This window comes from Ambystoma mexicanum, chromosome 2p, assembly GCF_040938575.1.
Source record: "Ambystoma mexicanum isolate Mex_15411 chromosome 2p, UKY_AmexF1_1, whole genome shotgun sequence".
NCBI classification, from domain to species: domain Eukaryota; kingdom Metazoa; phylum Chordata; class Amphibia; order Caudata; family Ambystomatidae; genus Ambystoma; species Ambystoma mexicanum.
In genome coordinates, this window is record NC_090923.1 from 517,116,356 (window position 1) to 517,137,366 (window position 21,011).

The window sequence follows — 21,011 nt, forward strand, 5'->3', positions numbered from 1 at the left end:
TTAGTTATCCTGGAAATCGCTGGAAGAAATCTATAAGAAAAAAATCGACAAAACAAAAAAGAGTTTTGATCAAATCGAAAGCGCCAGGAATAATACAAAAAAACTCTTTGAAGTCTATAGAAAACTTGAAAAGCCCAATGCGCAGCCACAACTATTTGTTCCCTCTAATGAGGATTGTGCCAGGGTTCAGCAGGCCTTCTTGGATAAAGACAACCCGGCTCATACTAGAATAGTAAATTATATAAGTAAGGAGGAACAACCGGAAATGCTAGAGGTTGAGGAAAGTAAAGAACAACCCAAGGTCCACTTAAACCTGTCACTATAGCAGAGATGGAGAGAGCACTTAAAAATATGTGTCCCACCTCTTCCCCGGGTGACGTCCTTCCATCCAAACTTATTTTGGTGAACTCAAAATATTGAATCCCCTTCCTGGTATGATTTGTCAATGAATTCTTTACCCACAAAAAGAATTTGTGGTAATCCCGCTGATAAAATATCCTGGTATAAATCCTAACGAAGCAACCAATCTGAGGTCTATTACACTCCCTTTCCCTTGAAGATTGTGAATAAGATTGATGCTACCCTGCTACAGGAACATTTAAAACGCTCGGGTATACTCCACCCAAGACAATCCGGCATTTGGGAAAACCATAGAAAGTGCCCTGCTGGATATCAAAATGCAAATGTTAGACACCTTGGACAGAACCAAGCCTGGGCTGCTAATGTTAATAGACCTATCGGCAGAATTCAACCTGTAAGATCATGAATGCCTATTAAAGACACTAGCGTTCAGGGACAACTGCTCAAGGGATGTTACAGACTGGATCTGATAATTTCTGATGAGTAGGAATTCCAGAGTCTGTTGGGGAAATGCCAACTCTGAACCAGCACAAATACACTGTGGAGCTCCGCATGGTGCCTCTTTGTCTTCGATACTGTTTAATGTATACATCAGACCCCTCCCATACCAACTTGTATACATGGAGATAAAGTTTACCAACTATGCGGATGGTATTCAACTGCTGATGGAGTTTAACAGTATTTATGCCAGGGACTCAGACAGGTTATCTAGTTTACATGAGTCTGTTAAGAACTGGATGTAAAAAAAACTAGATGTGCTTCAATAGTGCTAAAACTGATCTAAGGATCTTTGGATCAACGCAAGCCAGGGCAAAATTGGATTCTAAATATTCAAACCTGGATGTTGAGGGCACTTGTACCCCTGTGTTAGATAAGGTGAAGACCCTATGTGTCATCTTAGAAGCCTCCCTTTGAGCAAATGCACATGTGGCTGGTGCTGTCAAGAAATCCCACTACCACTTGAGAGTGCTGAGGCTAATTAAACCTTTTGTGACACACAAGAATTGTGAAACTTTGGTTAGTGCCATCATCATGCCCAGAATAGATTATTGTAATGCTCTCCTAAGTAGTGCTAGTAAAGATTGCATTCACAAGTTCCAGACAATATAAAATGAGGCAGTCAGGATATCAGTAATATGCAGAGAAGTGAGCATATTTCCAGCACTAGGAAAGAACTGTACAGTTTGCCAGTGGCTGCAAATGTGCACTTAAAAGGTAATAAATACCCTTGACCCACAAGGGTCTCTATTGGAATGTACCTTCGTACCTCAAACATAGTCTCGAACAATTTGAACCGTGCAGACACCTGCACTCAAGTAATGCACAATGCCTAGTTAACCCAAGAGTTAGTCGAGCAAGTGGGAACAGTCTGTCCTTCCTGGTTGAAGCGGCTCAGGTCTGTATTTGTCCATGGACCTGCGCCAAGGAAAAACCCTGCTGATCTTCCAAAAACATCTAAAAACTATTCCAGTAAAAGGTCTCTTTCTGAACGTATCCTTGTGTCATATCCTGACCTCTGAAAAGTCCTTGTGTTGATGTGCTCACTGATGCCTGCGGGATTGGACACATGAATAAATAAATAAAGATGATGGCCAGCCTATTGAAGGATTAAACCACAAGGCAGAGCCAACGGGGGCAAACAGAAGGAACACACCTGATGCCTCATTACGCACCAGTTACACAGACACAGTAATCATCTGATTCAGCTGCAACTCACAGTATGTGGCCATGCCCACGGATGGAACAGGTATGGTAGGTGTATGGCACAATGGAGAGTACAAGTGGTAACAAGAAGACACAGAATGGAAGTGCACAGAGAGGTGCAGGCAGTGAAGAAGGTGTGGAAAGATCTGAAGATACAAGAGGTGGAGAAGGGGAAGAAAGAATGCAATGCACAAGAGTTGATCAGAAAATGAAGGTTCCGGGACTTGGAGGAGGAAAGAAGAGAAGTAAAGAAGCAGGAGCAGGGTGGAAAGAGGTGCAGGACATGTAGAAAGGTAAAAGAGAACAGATGGAACAGGTGGAGGGTAAGAGTAGAGAAGGGAGGTTAGAGAATGTGCAGAGAGTGAAATAGGTGCAGAAAGAAATTAAAAGGATGAAGGGGTGTTGAGGGCAGAAAGAGTTGAGTTGCATGAGGGAAATAGAAGACAGTTAAAGAGGAGGAAGAAGCAAGCAGAGGGTGAAGGAGGTTGAAAGAGCAGAACATCCAGGATGGGGAGACAGGTTGGAGGAAGCAAGGTGGAGTGAGGACAAAACAAATATCAGTCTCTAATCACTCTGAGGAATAGGACCAGTTGGAGGTAGACAATGAGGCATCATCCAATTACTGTTCCGCACAGGAGAAGAAGGGGAGTAACACATATGTGCTGAACGGCTAGGGGATTGTCCCACAGGTAGCTCAAGGGACATAAACAAGAGGTAGATCAAGGTCCTTAGGCACAAGTAAGTTATGAGGAGTATAAGGGTATGGAAGGAGGAGACTGACACACAGGTGGTATGTTTTTGTTTATTTGTAGGAAAAGAAAAGAACAACCCCTAACTTTCCCTAACTGTAAGAGGGGTTTCCCTGTCTCAACTAAATACGAAGAATGTTTCAGAATGTCTGAAACTAAAAAGTTCACCATCCTATGTAAAAAACATGTTTCCTTCCTGTACAATTATAACTAAACTAAAGGATTTATGGGTCCTCTTAATTTCTTTTCGATTTCTTTTATTGTGCAATATTGGTTAAAATAAACCTTATACACATTTATTAATACATAACATTTAAACATCTCTAAAATACATACATCTATATCAGAAAACAATACCACTTGCAATAAACACTTGCAGAAAAGGGTTACTACAGCCTAGGCCATGCAACTGGGCCAAGTGCATGGGCCAAGTGGTGATAGAGAGTCTGGGGATTCAGCCTCTAGCCAAATTGTGATATACAGTTGGCACTGTTGTGCTATCCAATACGTTCTAAGCAATTGATCACCCAACTCACATCTCAGAGCTTATACAGGTACAGATTGTGGGACTTCTAATATCGATCTGAGTATTCTACCCTCCAATATATCTGCCCATGTTCTCATATCTTCCAGGAGGATAGCCAGACCATATAGTATGGCTGGAACAATTCTCGTACTATTCCCACCCTTTATCTGCATAATCTTTTTATAAACAAGCTATTTTTTATAGCCTTAGAGCTTACAATCTTGCAATGGAAATACCTAGAGGACGATTTACATATTTGGAAACACAAATAGGTGTATTTATCAAAAACTTCGAGGAGACTTCCATTCATATACAATTTGTATCTGATTTATGCTTGTGTCCCAAAGTCATAATTTTTTTTAATATTAATCTTTAATTGCAAATAATTTGCAATGGCTAAAATGGAGCGTTGGAGACCAATAGCCATTTTATCTAGTAGAATTGTGTCCTCTGCATTGCTGAGCTACTGTGCCTTTATAGGACCCAACTTGGGCGGGAAGCTTCTTGCAGTTGAGATCGCTTTCCCCATATCACTCACATATACATTATCCAAAAGGGGTGCAAGTGCACAACCTTGTCTGACCCTGACATTTGTACCAATGTCCGTGGTTATCGCCCTCACATTATTCAAGTGAATAGCCACACTATTCTCAGAATACAGTAGAGTAATAGAAAACAGTAGAGAACTAATCATGCCCCAACAGTTGCGCTTTGCCCAAAGTTTCTGGCCAGAAACCATGTCAAACTCTCTGCAATAATCAATAATCAATAACTGTAAGATATTTTGTCTTATTGGGGTAAATTTGGGGTTTGGTGGAATTTTCTTACCGTAAAAATATTGGCGGTAATTTGATGGTAAATTTTGTCTTGCATTTAGATTGGGTTTGGCCTCATATTATTTTAGTGACCATACTTTGTTAGCTTACATTGGTGGTAATTTTAGTGGTGTGTTATTTTCCAGTATTTAGTGGTGAGCATAATTTTCTCCCTTATACTATAACCCCATCATAAAACAAAACCTTACTTTCTATTATGATACCTCTTAGTTGTCCGTAGAGAGCCCCAGACATATGCACTGTTGGGACCCAATAATTTTATTCAGAGCGCCACCTACAGTTTGTGGTTGGTATCACTGGTTTATCTACATCCAGCAATGTATGCGCCCTTAGGTATCACTGGCTCATGGACGTCCAGCAATCTATATTATATCAGATTCCTTCCAATCAGCACGCAAGGAAGGTACACACTCACACACAAACCTTTTTTGTCACTAAATATTATTAGCTCCTGCGGGGTTGTTATTTTACCTGCAGTAGTACATTGACAAATTCACTACTGAAGAGAAATGAACCTCCCCTGTACTGTATACTTTATATGTATATAAATAAGTTCACAGATGCAAAAATGACACCAAAGTCCCATTTGTTTTTATATACTCTCATTATATTATATACAAATATAATTCACAATCATTAATTCTTACCATGGATACATTGCATCATCATCTGGAATACAAAGAGAAAACAAAATAGAACAAGCAGATCTTTTAAAATAAACATGCATTGACTTCCATGTCTTTCTGCCCTGTACTAAAGTTCAGTCATTCAAGCTGCATTTCACAGTGACCTCACTTGTACATATCTTACCAAAAGTGTTTCTTTGAAGTTCCGAGAGTAACCTCTCTACTTTTGCAAATTCAGGCCCAGTATCAGCATGGACAGCTCCTGTAATCTTGTGTGTGTGTGGGGAGCCCTGGCGAGATATCTTCTCAAGCCAGCGCTCAGTGACCCCTTGGACTGCCGTCTGTCTTCACAGCCCAGTCTCCACTAACTCCTCTCCGCAAGTTTTGCCATTAGCAAAACTCAGAGCCTTCCTACTTTATTTACGTGGCATGTCTGCAGACACTTTCTTCCAATCAGGTCGAAAGAATGTTTTCTGCGCCACCCTTACATTTTAGAACAATGAAATCCTTGCTGTCTGAGCAACGTTTTCAATTTATTTTCTGCTGCGCATACTTCCCCTCTGCTCTCCACAAGTTAACATAGAAGAAAAAGAGAAAAAAAAATGCCAGTGTGCATTTAAACTGCATCACAGCAGTGTCACCAAAATATGTATTTTCACCTCATTTTGCACATGAGAATACATTATAATGTTAAGAAAGTTCAAATTAGTGTTTAGTAATGTTAATTAAGTTAGTCAGTTATATGATTAATGTGGTTTCATGTATAAGGCATCACAGAGAAAAAAAATGGATGCACTTCATTCTCTGCAGTTTCTCATTGGGCTTTGCTGTGTTAAGAATTCTGTACCTTGCATGCCACCAACATATTCACATGTTATACTGGCAACACAAAAATATATTTATGTGCCACATTACTGCTGGCAATCAAATGCCACTGCACTTTGCAATAAAAAATATGCCATTACAGTTTGGTAAAACGGTTTATATATTCTTACATATTCCCTCCTTTCCCGACAATTATGGCTACCCAATCCACAATTGGAGGAAACCCAAATGGTTATCCTTTTTTTCTTTCCATCATAGCAACTCAATAAAATAAACATTGACATTTTTTATAATACATCACTGCTCAATCATAATAAAAGTAAAATTCATCTCAACTGGGTTCATAAATCCTTATAAAATATTGTACACGTCTCTTTCCAACTGAAGTGTCCATGTGTATTCAAATGTCTTTGTTCAATTGTGAAATCAATATTTTAAGTTACAATAACAAAACAATAAAATAAAATAAATAAATAAAACAAAGAACTAACATAACTAAATAAAATAATTAAATAAAACAATAAAGTTGTGGGACTCCATCGCCCATACTTTCAGTCACATAGGATAATCTTCTTCACCCACAAGACTGCAGAATTAAGTTCAATTCATCACCGTTCCATCAATGATGTTCACTATCTTTATAATCGCACCTCTGAGACGTCTCGATCATCAACTTTTCATCATCTGGTTCATTATGTGAAATCCATTTTGGTATTCTTTTCCAGAGAAGTCATCTCTTTGGGCATCCCGGTTACATTGTCTTCACCTCCATATTTCAGTCCGGAGGCATTACTTGAGCTTCATCCCGTGGACTCCACGATTCTGTCATCTCTCGTGTCCTCCGGTCCTGTGACTTCCGACCTCAAAAGATATATTAGTCGTTCTAAATCAAATAGAAAAGAGACAGATTAAGTACATAGCACAATACCAATTTCACCATTTCTACCATAAAAAATAGTCCAAAACATTCTGCTTCATTCTGAAACCAAGCACATGTTAAAGAGAAAACAAACATATACATAAGACACCATTATACATCAAAATATATTTCAACATTATACCATAATAATTCAATCTGCTTTAGCTCCTTATATAAATGTTTATCATCTATGGTATTTTCATCTACCTTTATCTCTCTAATCTCTATAATAAGAACCTCAACTATTTTTTATCTCTATGATGTGGGATACTATGAAAACATCCACTGCACCTTCCCTTCCATGTCTTCAGGGCACTTAAGCTGTTTCTACTTGCTCAAGCCTCCTTACTTCATGTTTGGGATGACAGGGCTTCATTTGGTTAACATGAATAAATTGCTCTGTTACCGTTTCACCCTCTGTCTTCAATATTTTGTAGACTACTGGTGACACCTTAGCTACAATTTGAAAAGGCCCTTGCCAGGCCGCCAGAAATTTAGAATTTTTCTGTTTAGCTTTTCCAGAATGAAATTTATATACCTCATCTCCTACATTATACTCTTTCACGGATGTCTTTCTATCATAATATCATTTTGCACTGTCAGCAGCCCTTTCCAAATTTCGCTGCACAAATGCAAATGCATGTTGTAAATGCTTCCTCAGTTCTTCCACATATTTGTGAACTGAAGATGCGTTTACAAGTGTTTGTTCATGTGTCCTGTATAATAAGTGTTGTGGCAGTACCCTCTTCCGACCTGTCAATACCTAATGAGGGCTGATACCTGTTGCTTTGGCAGGAGTCGATGTGATTGCCATCAAAACCAGGGGTAATCGTGAATCCCAGCTGGAACCTGCCTCTGCTACACATTTCTTTAATATTTCCACAACAGATCTATTGCAACGTTCAATATTCCCAGAAGAGGCCGGTCTGTATGCAATATGCAGTTTTCTTTTCACCCCCAGTCTCTGCCACACCTTACTCATTAAGGGGGTAATTCATAGATTCCAGTGCAGAGGCAGCGCACGCGAGCAGCACAGAGAGGGAGCGTGCGCCAGCCGTGTGCACTAAACTGCATTCTGGAGCACTTCGTATTCATGGAATTACCAAGCCATTTTGAGCGGTGGCACAGAGAACATCCCGCAGCGCCAGTTACGCACCCAAGAACGCCCCTTGCGCAAGGAAAAGGCATTGAAATCCCCAATGCAGCGCAAAGGGCCACGCTAACCCTGCACCAGCTTACAGGGCAGGCACACTGTAATTGCGTGAAAATACTATGCGCACCCCGCTCACAGCATTGAAAAGCGTGAAATGTGCTGGCGCACCCCTCAGAATATGTGTACCCCGCTCGCGCCAGGTAAATTTGTGTAGAAAAAGCACCCCCCTGTGGCATGGGCTGCCTGTGGGGCATGCCCAGTGTGGATGGTCTGCCTGTGGGGCATGGGGAGGGTGAGTTGGCTGCCTGTGGGGAATGCCCAGGGTGGATGGGGTGCCTGCGTGTATTTCAGGAATGCACAGGGAGTATCACACGCGATAGGGCTTGTGCGAGCAGGGTACGTGTATTTGGGGGGTGCGCTGGGAGTTTCACACACGATTGGCCTTGGGCGAGAGCGGGGTACGTGTATTTGGGGGATACACTGTAACTTTCACTGACGATACTCCAGGCGAGAGTGGGGTACGTGTATTTGGGGGGTGCGCTGGGAGTTTCACACATGATAGTCCTTGAGCGAGAGCGGGGTACGTGTATTTGGGGGATACACGGGAAGTTTCACACGTGATTCTCCATGTGAGAGCGGGGTACGTGTATTTGTGGGGTACGCGGGAAGGTTCACACGCGATACTCCAGGCGAGAGTGGGGTACGTGTATTTGTGGGCTGTACGGGGAGTTTCACACGTGATAGGCCTTGGGCGAGAGTGAGGTACATGTATTTCGGGGGTGCGCAGGGAGTATCACACGCGATAGGCCTTGTGCGAGTGGGGTACGTGTATTTGGGGGATACATGGGAAGGTTCACACGTGATACCCCAGGTCAGAGTGGGGTACGTTTTTTTCGGGGGTGCGCGGGGAGTATCACATGCGATAAGCCTTGTGCGAGCGGGGATGTGCATTTGGGGGATAGGTGAGAAGTCTCACACGCGATACTCCAGGCGAGAGCGGGGTATGTGTATTTGGGGTGCACGCGGGGAGTTTCACGTGCTATTTGGCATCGTGTGCCCTCCCGGGTGTGCGGTTGCCCCCCTCACCATGCCCTGCAGGCAGCCCACACCACAGGGGACTACCCTACAACCCTCACCATGCCCAGGGTGTATGGGCTGCCTGCGGGGTATGGGGAGGGTGAGTGGGCTGCCTGTGGGGCATGCCCAGGGTGGATGGGGTGCCTGCATGTATTTCGGGGGTGCACGGGGAGTAACACATGCGATAGGCCTTGTGCGAGCGGGATACGTGTATTTGGGGGGTGCGCGGGGAGTTTCACACGCGATAGGCCTTGGGCAAGAGCGCGGTACGTGTATTTGGGGGATACGCGGGAACTTTCACACGCAATACTCCAGGTGAGAGTGGGGATGTGTATTTGGGGGGTGTGCGGGGAGTTTCACACACGATAGGCCTTTGGCAATAGCAGGGTACGTGTATTTTGGGGGATACGTGGGAACTTTCACACAGGATACTCCAGACGAGAGCGGGGTATGTGTATTTGGGGGTGCGTGGGGAATTTCACACACGATAGGACTTGGGCGAGAGTGTGGTATGTGAATCACGGGGGTGTGCAGGGAGTATCACACGCGATAGGCTTGGTGCGAGCGGGGTACGTGTATTTGGGGGATACGCGGGAAGTTTCACATGCGATACTCCAGGTGAGAGCGGGGTATGTGTATTTCGGGGGTGCACGGGGAGTATCACATGTGAAAGGCCTTGTGCGAGCGGGATATGTGTATTTGGGGGATATACGGGAAGTCTCAGACGCGATACTACAGGTGAGAGCAGGGTATGTGTATTTGGGGGGTACGCGGGGAGTTTCACATGTGATAGGCCTTGTGCAAGCGGCGTACGTGTATTTTTGGGGTGCGTGGGAAGTTTCACACGCGATACGCCAGGTGAGAGCAGGGTATGTGTATTTGGGGTGTAGACAGGGAGTTTCACATGCTATTTGGCATCGTGGGCCCTCCTGGGTGTGCGGTTCCTCCCCCCATGCTCTGCAGGCAGCACACATGGCACCATGCACTTGTGAGCACTCTTGTGAGCCCCGGCTCATGTCCCCCCACCCCAACCCCAGTGATGGGCACCTGCCAGCAGGCCCTGACTCATGTCCCCCCACCCATCCACCCACACCCAGTGACGGGCAACTGCCAGCAGGCCCCGACTCATGTCCCCCCACACATCCACCCACCCACCCCCGGTGACAGGCACCTGCCAGCAGGCCCCAACTCATGTCCTCCTGCACCCCCACCCACCCAGCAGTGACGGGAACCTGCCAGCAGGCCCCGACTCATGTCACCCTGCACCCCCACCCATCCAGCAGTGACAGGCACCTGCAAGCAGGCCCACACTCATGTCCCCCTGCGCCCCCACCCACCCAGCAGTGACGGGCAACTGACAGCAGGCCCTGACTCATGTCCCCCAACCCATCCACCCACCCCTAATAATGGGCACCTGCCAGCAGGCCCAGAATCATGTCCCCCTGCACCCCCACCCACCCAGCAGTGATGGGCGCCTGCCAGCAGGAAACGACTCATGTCCCCCTGCACCCCCACCCACCCACCCAGCAGTGACAGGGACCTGCCAGCAGGCCCCGCCTCATGGCCCCATGCACCCCCACACAACCAGCAGTGACAGGCACCTGCCAGCAGGCCCCGACTCATGTCCCCCTGCACCCCCACCAACCCAGCAGTAACGGGCACCTGCCATCAGGCCCCGACTCATGTCCCCCCCAACACCTCATCATGATCAACACTCATAGCACTTATGGCCACCCAAATCCCAACCCACGCCACCCGTGTCCAAACACCCAACCAAGTATTCCATCAACTCCACATTGCAATCCCCATGTCATGATAAGTCCCAAATGACAAGTATGCATATCAATACATGTCCGTCAGACACACACAATGGGGGCAAGTGAATGAGAAAACCCACATCGTGACATGCATGAAACCAATGAGAGAATACCACACAAATGAAGTATGAAATCACAATGTATTATATACAAAATAAACGGAATGAAAGAAAATCACTCAAGAACAAAAATAATAAACAAAAGGCTGGATGTCCAAAATTAATGACAAATATATGAATGCTGAATCCAAATAAATCCAAATGAAAATGGCTCCTAAGGGTTCGTCCATCAAACCAAATCCAAAGGTAAAAAAAATAGAAAAGCATTGCTCCATGGGAGAAAAAAAAATCAGTGAAGTCAAATCCAGTCCTGAACTATATACAATGTAAAAAATCCAGGGTCCATGAGCCCAACAATCCAAAGGAAACCTACAAAAAACCCTACCTAATAAATAACTATATACACAAAGGTGGGGCATAGTCCATTCGCCCCAAATGAAAGAAAAATAGAAAGGAAACCTAACACTAATGAACTATATACAATGGTGGCAGGCAAGTCCTATGGCTCACTTGTTGATTTCCCGGGCCAGGGCATCATCGAACTCCTGTTCAACGTCCTGGAGGCGGGCCTGTTCCCTGGCCCCGAGGTCTCGCCGGGATAATGCCATGTCCACCTCCAACTCCCTGCAAATTTTCTCGAGGCACTCAGATCGCCTCAGCGCCCTATGCATGCAGTTCTCCGCTCTGACCATAGTGACCCGTGCCTTTTCCGCCCGCCGCCGCTCCACATCTATTTGCTGGCCCAACCACTGCCACACGGAAGACACTCCCAATCCAGGGTCCTCCTGACCTCCAGCCTATGCCTGCCCCTCTGATGTTGATGGCCCCGAGCCATCATCGCTCCCACCTTGAGCCTGCTGCTGCCATGCATGTGCCCTCCCTGTTGATGCCTGTTGATGCCTGCACATCCTCCTCCTGCTGGCCCAGCACACGGAGGAACCCAGCAACGGTGATACCTCCTAACCAGTCGACGCAGTCAACGAGGCATCTGAAATAACGTGCAGCGTCCTCTCGAGAACCCTGTACGTTATCCCGGATGCCAAGTTGACACAACGCCACTCCAGCCATGACAGGCTCAACACGGTCCCGGATTGCCATGTCCGCAGGGAGAGGAAGGCCAGTTGTTGTTAGCGGATCCCCTCCCTGAAAACGGGTCTGGACGAATGCATCCCTGCTGGTGCGGGATGATGCAGTCACAGGATCGGGGACAGGATTACACACAGGCACCTCCGTGGCCGCCTGGTCTTCCTCCTGTCCCTGCCCCTGGACTGCACTACTAGCACAAGTGGATTCCCCCCTCCAAACCCCATGTGTGGCCCTTCCATGGCCTCCTCCTCAACTAAACCCTCCACCATCCTGGATGACTTGGTGCCATCTTCCTCCATAGGCCCCTGTGGGGTCTCAGCTGCTGGTGGTACATCAGATGGTCGGCGTGATATGGGAGGCAGACCACACAAAGCCCTGGCATGATCCTCCATGGCAGCAAGCATGCAGGTCTGAAAGGTTTGGTTCTGCAGGATGATGGTACGGACATCCCCATGCAGCACCTCACAGGTAGCACGCATTTCTGACTGCAAGGCCTCGCGTGATGCCCGGATCTTCTCATGGGTTGCCTGGAGCTCAGCTGAGAGTGTGCGTGTTAGCTGCTCCATCTGCTGTTCTGACCTTGTACTCTGGGACACCTCAAGTGCACCCAGAGTATCTCTGAGGGACGTGTGGTCTAACCTCAGGACATCCCTGTGCAGATATGGCTGTGCGCAGTCTCCTGTCCAGCCCGTTGGTCCCCGTTGGACGCCAACATGTCCTCCCTGTGTGAGTGGCACATGGACTCTGTTGCCTCCTGCTGGAGCTCCACCTGCCTTTCAGGGAGGAGAATGGAAGTGGCCACCCTATCCACGGCCTGAGCCATCATCTCACCCAAGGCCCCATGTTGTGCTACTATAGTGTACATGGAGTTCTCCCACACAGTATTGCCTGGTGGCACACGGCCACTGTGTTGGCGGGCAACACACCTGTTTGGGGCAAGGTGATGTGCACCTTGCTGTGCTGGCACTGCCTGAGGCTGCAGGACTGCATTCCTCCTTTGATCTGCTGGCCCAGGAACAGGAGCAAATGTTGTGGAGTGTGACCCTGCATCCGTAACCGCCACAGGTGGACTTTCCAACACTGAATGCCCCATAGAGGGGTCGACCCCCAGTGCAGGTGGGTTGGATAGAACAGCATCCCTGCCAGAAACACTCACCTGCGACGGGACATATGTCTCAATGTCAGATTCAGCACCTGATTCATAGAGGTCTCCGGAGGTGTACCCAGAGACACCCGTGGACTGTATGGTCTGTAGGTGTAATGGGTTTTCACCCACCACCACCCCACGTCCTCCACTGGTGCCTGGTTGTGGCTGTGAGTACGCCTGCCTCTGCGCCATCTCCTCCTCCTCTACAGCATCTAGTACCTCATCACCAGCAAAAACATAAAAGAAAGCTAATGAAACCAGGCATGAGCACCATAGCCCACACACATAGGCATGACGAGGTAGACACGTCACACATAACAATAACTCTGGCATACATGCACTGGCAATGAGTTTGAAGGGAAGGCAAAAAGCAGACACTGAGGACTGCAAGATGGAAAAGCAACACATGTGCTGCATGCTGGATAGCACCGGTATCACACATTAGCCTGTGGGTGGCATGGACAATCAACATACATGACACATGCCAGCACACAGATGCCATGGCAGATTTGACAAGGACACCCAGATGGTAGCAAATCAGTACTGTCACCCATCCATGTGAGATGGACATCATGAAATAGAACATGCAAAATAGTGTGACAAAACACGCATGTGCAACACGCTGCAACAAAGCCAGTGTTCACTAATGCAGTGATGGCAGGCACATGGATACATCAATGGTTGGTCACTTTGACATGACAGAAGACAATTGTCATGTTGAACATTCAAAGAGGGCCCCAAAGTGATTTTGTGCAGGCCATGTGTAGGTGCACATTACTCAATCAGCCTGATTGATGAAATCATTCCCATAATAAGGAAACATATGTGGCCCATTGTGGGGTGTAATCTATGTCTGAAGTATGCTACATTTGGGGCAGGAGGGCACAGACATGTGTGGTAAACATGCAAAGGATTTCATCAATCAGGCAGAATGAATAGGGAAAACAGTATGAACAATGTTGTGGCAAGATGGCAGTTGAAGGGTAAGTGCAGTAATCAGGTGCAAATTTTCAACTGCAGTCAGAAGGGATACTTGAAAACCCAAACCCAAGGCCGGCGTATGGTTTGGAGGTACCACATGGGTGACCCATAGCAGTCATGACTACACAGCCTCACCTGGCACTCAATCAGAACACATCACCCAAGCAACATAGACATGGTTTTCACACACATGCATAGCCACTCACCAGACATTGCCTCAAGATCTGGTAGGCCTCCCACGCCTTGAATCTGATCCTCTGTGATGAAGCCTTCAGCAATAGACTCATGTTCTGTGAGTACTTCCTCCTCTGGTGGAGACCCACTGCCAGTCACCAGAGTAGAGGCATGATTGGAAGCCAGCTTGTTCTTTGCTCTGCGTTTGAGGTCATTCCACTGCTTAGAGCAATCATCAGCTGTGCACCTGACAAATCCAAAGGCACTAATCTGGTGCGCAATGCACTGCCATTGGGCCCTAAATTGAGCAGTCGTAGTCTTGCACCCTTCAATCACCAGCATTTCGCGCCCTTGGGCTGACACGTAGCACTCAAGTGCGTCTAGTTCCACATCATTGAAACTACGCTTCCTTGACGTGCCGGAGGGGGGAGCCGTGTCTGGGTTCCCAGCCTGTACCGCAAGAGCACCCTTCTTCCTCTTGGGAAGTGGTGCGGACCCTGAGTGGCGTATGCTGCTCTGGTTGGTAGGGGCTGAAGTGCAGGTGAACTGGGCACAGGAAGTAGCCAAAGGCACGATGACCAAAGGTCTCACTGCAGGTATGGGTTGCTGGGTGACGTTGGCAGGACCAACCTCGGTGTGATGGACTTGGACCAACACTGTCCCGGCTGGGAGACTCGGAGCTGGGGTGGATTGAGCTGCAGCTGCCCCTGCAACCTCCTCATCCTGGCTACTTGGGGCAGCAGATGACACTGCTGCCCCAGATCCACAGGGCCTGGTGACAGCAACTTTCACCGCCACAGGTGGCTTTGACTTGGTGACACGGAGGTCAGCCTGGGAGTCATCTTGTGCCAGTTCGGTTGACAATAGGGGCCGGGTTAACAAGGCCTGAGCTGGGATGTTGTCAGCTGCATCTCCCCGACCCATTGGTCCTCCACACACTGGCCTCTTGGGCCTCCCTGCACATCCTGGCCACGACCCCTGCTGCGCCCACCTCTTGGAGGTCGGCCACCTTTGCCTTCCTTACCGCTTGGTCGCCTCCCAACCATGGCACTGATGTTCTTGTGCAAATAGGAGGTGCAGTAAACAATTGTCCTGGGTAATTGGGGTGAAATGGGCACGGTACTAGATGGAATACGTACCCTAGTGCTCTAGCAAGGCTGTCTGTGATCCCTGGGGGAAGATGACACCAAATGCTCAGGCACCCCGAAAACAAAATTTAACATGCACGCGACCCTTGGTAGCCCACGTGCGTGGAATAAAGAACACGCACTACTCTGTGGCACCCAGAAACACAAAAATAAGCGTACGCATGGTACACGCTGGCTACAATGACCTCTGAATGGGTATGCGACATAGAGGGGGCAACCACAGTTGAAAAATACATACGCAACTCACCATCTGCCTGGAAAAAGAATGTGAAAAAGACACACGTGTGCGTGTTGGCAACAACCCCGCCAAAAGAAAAATTGCACACTGTCTGAGTATACAAGGAGTACGAACTGGAACCGTTGTGAAGTAATCGCATGTGAACCAACAAGAAGTACAAGAATCACCCGCTCGCTCTCCACAGAAAGAACGTACAAGAAAATGGCGTCCTCGCGTACCTTTTTAACCCAGCCCACACGTGCGACGTCACTTTCGCGCGAACGCGCTATGGGCCTTTCCTCCAATTGCACGCAGTGAGACCCGGATGTGCAGTTTTTGCACGTGTACAATCAACATGCACCAGTGTGGAGGGAAACGCCCGTGCGCATTACGTCACAGACGCACTTATGCGCTAAGGTCCTTTCCTAGAATTACACACTGACGTGCAGTTTTTTCACGCGTCATATCACTCCGTATCAAGCTGGCCACGAGACAACACACAGAAGACCATGCTCCTGCCCAGAAGGCCATTCTCCTGCCCCCCCCCAGAGCCCTGAGCACGCTCCCACCTGCCATCTGCTGATGCCTGCCTGCCTGCTGGCCACGTGCCCTGCTGTTTGGTGCCTGCACGTCAGCCATCTGCAGGGGTCCAGTTGCTGTGACCAACCCTGCTGGAACAGAAGACTCCCGACTGGCATTCCATCACTCCGCAGCCCAGCCCCAGGACCCAGTTGCCCACCCACACCTGCCTCGGGGGTTGCCATGTCGAAAACAACATCTGGCACCAGTGGCAACCCCCCAGCAGAGAGGCAGAGGGCTGCAAGCTTCAGTTCCAATGAAGTTGGCATCCTGGTGGAGCAAGTCCTGGGGCATTATGATGCCCTCTTTAGAAGTTCACGCGCTGACAATGAAGGACGGAAGATGATCTGGAAGGACATTGTGGCTGCCATCAACGTGGAGGGGGGGCAGCCCATGACATGCAACACATCGGAAGCGCTGGGAGGACTTCAGGTCCAGGACCCTCAGCAAGGCCCAGCACCTCTTGAAGGCAACGCATGCAGAGGGGTGCCGGTCTGCCTTTCCAACATCCAGATGAGAGTCCTGGAACGCATACACCCAGCGCTCCACCTCCAGATCATTCAGAGGCAGACCCGTCCGGAGTCGAACGGTAAGTGTGCATGCATACTGATTGGATGCTGTGCATGTTGAGATGTGGCAGGAGTGTTCAGGTTGAACATATGACTTGGAAGGGCCATGTATGGATTTGTATGTACAGGGACATGAGCCTGCCGCATGCGAGTCCAGTCATGTGTGAGGCACATCAGTGGTGTATGTGTTCAACTGCATGGTGCCCAAATGGATGTATCCGTGCACATCCACATAATTATGTGTATGTACTGTGGCATGGTTGTGGTGTGACACATGGATGCTGGATCCACCTTCATGTATGTGCACAATGTACATGTGCGTGTGTGTGTATTTGACATGTGTGCCACTGTGATACACCATGGATGCATGTGACACCGACATGTAGGAGGCAGATTGACATGGATGCCGATGATTTAATTGCGACAGGTGGTGGAGATGTACAGATGCATGTATGTCTGGTGGCGCGTGTGCATGTGTTTGTCACTCCCCGTGCTTCATGTGACGTCAGGCTAAGCTTCGGATGATCATGCTGTTGTATGTGTATGGATGGTGCTGCCTGCTGCAACATTCCTGTTAATTTTCGCATGTGTGTGGGTTCAAATGATAGCTGTGTTGGGGATTGTGATGACATGTGTGAAGTTTGACACTGCCACTCATGTGCAACTGTCATGTGTGTATCAGACCATTGTACAGTGCCCTGATGGCTGTGCTCTGTCTCTCCCTGTCTGCAGCGTCAACTGATGAAGAGGGCGGAGACAGTGCTGTGGAGCACAGCGGCAGGGATCCCACCGCCAGCCGGAGACGCAAGGCCCATCTCCCCTCCCAGGTTGTCATCTTGTCAGGGAGTGAGAGGTCTGGTGCCGCCTCTGCGGCCGCAGCTGCCGAGGCAGAGGTCAGAGGTGGACTCCTCGGCAGCATAAGGGGCAGCTGAGACTCCACAGGGGCCTACGGAGGAAGATGGCACAGAGTCATCCAGGTTGGTGGAGGGTTTGGTTGAGGAGGAGGCCGTAGAAGGGCCACACACGGAGTCCGGAGGGGGGGATTCCACTGGTGCTAGTGGTAAAGTCCAGGGGCAGGGACAGGAGGCAGCACAGGCAGCCGTGGAGATGCCTGTGTATAATCCTGTCCCTGATCCTGTGTCTGCATCATCCCACACCAGCAGGGATGCGTTCGTCCAGACCCGTTTTCAGGGAGGGGATCCGCTAACAACAACTGATATTCCTCTCTCTGCGGACGTGGTAATCCGGGACCGTGTTGAGCCTGTCCTGGCTGGGGTGCCGTTGCATCAACTTGGCATCCGGGATAACGCGCATGGTTCTCGTGAGGACGCTGCACATTATTTCAGATGCCATGTTGACCACGTCGACTGGCTAGGATGGATCGCCGGTGCTGGGTTCCTCCGTGTGCTGGGCCTTATGCCGACTCCCTCCTCAACTGAACCCCCTATGCACCAGTCGTCCTCCGTGCCATCTACCGGCCCAAATATCACTTGGGCACCCTGTGGAGCTGCCTCTGATCCAGCGGCCAGGATGGTGGAGGACACATCCCTGCCACAGTCGGGAATCGGAGGTCCAGCAGGGGTGGCCACCCCAAAAACTGAAGCCCAGCAGGAGGAGAACGTGCAGGCATAAACAGGCAGGGCACACGCACGGCAGCAGCAGGCTCAAGGTGGGAGCGATGATGGCTCAGAGCCATCAACATCAGAGGGGCAGGCATCGGCCAGAGGGTAGGAGGACCCTGGATTGGGAGTGTCTTCCGTGTGGCAGCAGTTGGGCCAGCAAATAGATGCGCAGCGGCTGCGGGTGGAAGAGACACGGCTCACTATGGTCAGGGCGGAGAACTCCATGCGCAGGGCGCTGAGACGGGCTGAGCGCCTCGAGGAAATTCGCAGGGAGTTGGAGGTGGACATGGCATTATCCCTGCGAGATCTCGGGGCCAGGTAACAGGCCCGCCTCCAGGATGTTGAACAGGAGTTCGAATATGCACTAGCCTGGGAAATCAACAAGTGAGCTGTAGGACTTGCCTGCCGCCATTGTATATAGTTTATTATTGTTAGGTTTCCTTTCTATTTTTCTTTCATTTGGGGCGCATGGACTGTGTCCCACCTTTTTGTATATAGTTATTTATTAAGTAGATTTTTTTGTATGTTTCCTTTGGATTGTTGGGCTCATGGACCCAGGATTTTTACATTGTATATAGTTCAGGACTGGATTTGACTTCATTGATTTTTTTTTTGCTATGGAGCAATGGTTTTCTATTTTTTTTACCTTTGGATTTGGTTTGATGGACGAACCCTTTGGAGCCATTTTCATTCGGATTTATTTGGATTCAGCATTCATATATTTTTCATTCATTTTGGACATCCAGCCTTTTGGTTATTTTATTTTTCTTGTGTGATTTTTCTTTTATTGTGTTGATTTTGTACTTAATACATTGTGATTTCTTACTTCATTTATGTGGTATTCTCTCATTGGTTTCATGCATGTCACAATGTGGGTTTTCTCATTCACTTGCCCCCATTGTGTGTGTCTGATGGACATGTATTGATGTGCATACTTGGCATTTGGGATCTATCATGACCTCAGGATTTCAATGTGGAGTGGATGGAATACTTGGTTGGGTGTTTGGACTGGGGTGGCGTGGGGTGGGATTTGGGTGGCCATAAGGGCCATCAATGTGGATCGTGATGACGTGTTGGGGGGGACATGAGTCGGGGCCTGCTGGCAGGTGCCCGTCACTGCTTCAGGAAGAAATGAGCCGGGGCCTGCTGGCAGGTGCCCGTCACTGCTGGGTGGGTGCAGGTGCAGGGGGACATGAGTCGGGGCCTGCTTTCAGGTGCCCGTCACTGGGGGTGGGTGGATGGGTGGGGGGACATGAGTCGTGGCCTGCTGGCAGTTGCCCGTCACTGTTGGGTGGATCAGGGTGAAGGGGGACATGAGTCGGGGCATGCTGGCAGGTGCCCGTCACTGCTGGGTGGGTGGAGGTGCAGGGGACATGAGTCGAGGCCTGCTGGCAGGTGCCCGTCACTGAGGGTGGGTGGATGGGTGGAGGGACATGAGTCAAGGCCTACTGGCAGTTGCCGTCACTGGTGGTGGGGTGGGGGGACATGAGTCGTGGCTCACAAGAGTGCTCACAAGTGCATGGTGCCATGTGGGCTGCCTGCAGGGCATGGTGAGGGTTTTAGGGTAGTCCCCTGTGGTGTGGGCTGCCCGCAGGGCATGGCGAGGGGGGCAACAGCACACCCGAGAGGGCACACGATGCCAAATAGAACGTGAAACTCCCCGCGTTCACCCCAAATACACGTACCCTGCTTTCACCTGGACTATCGCATGTGAGACTTCCCGTGTATCCCCCAAATACACATACCCCGCTCGCACAAGGCCTATCGCATGTGATACTCCCTGTGCACCCCTGAAAAACACGTACCCCACTCTGGCCTGAGGTATCACGTGTGAAACTTCCCGTGTATCCCCCAAATACACGTACCCCACTTGCACAAGGCTTATCGCGTGTGATAGTCTCTGCAAACCCCCGAAATACATGTACCCCGCTCTCGCCCAAGGCCTATCACGTGTGAAACTCCCCGCACAGCCCCCAAATACACGTACCCCACTCTTGCCTGGAGTATCGCGTGTGAACCTTCCTGAGTACCCCACAAATACACGTACCCCGCTCTCACCTGGAGTATATCGTGTGAAACTTCCCGCGTATCCCCCAAATACACGTACCCCACTCTCGCTTAAGGACTATTACATGTGAAACTCCCCGCGCACCCCCCAAATACACGTACCCCTCTCTCGCCTGGAGTATCGTGAGTGAAAGTTACAGTGTATCCCCCAAATACACGTACCCAGCTCTCGCCCAAGGCCTATCGCGTGTGAAACTCCCAGCGCACCCCCCATATACACGTACCCTGCTTGCACAAGGCCTATCGCGTGTGATACTCCCTGCGCATCCCTGAAATACACGCAGGCACACCATCCACCCTGGGCATTCCCCACAGGCAGCCCACTCAGCTTCCCCATGCCCCGCAGGCAGACCATCCACACTGGGCATGCCCCATAGGGGATGCTTTTTCCATGCAATTTACCTGGCGCAAGCAGGGTATTCGTATTCCGAGGGGTGCGCCAGTACCTTTTCAAGCTTTTGGGTGCTATGAGCGGGGTGCGCATAGTATTTTCACGCGATTACAGTCTACCGGTCCTGAAGGCTGGTGCAGGGTTAGCGTGGCCCTATGCACTGCATTGGGAATTTCAATGCCTTTTCCTTGTGCAAGGGGCGTTCTTGGGGACGTAACTGGTGCTGCGGGATGTTCTCTGCGCAAGCGCTCAAAATGGCTTGGTAATTCCATGAATATGCAGTGCGCCAGAATGCTGCTTAGCGCACACGGCTGGCGCACGCTGGCACACGCTCCCTCTCTGCGCTGCTTGTGTGCGCTGCCTCTGTGCTGAAATCTAT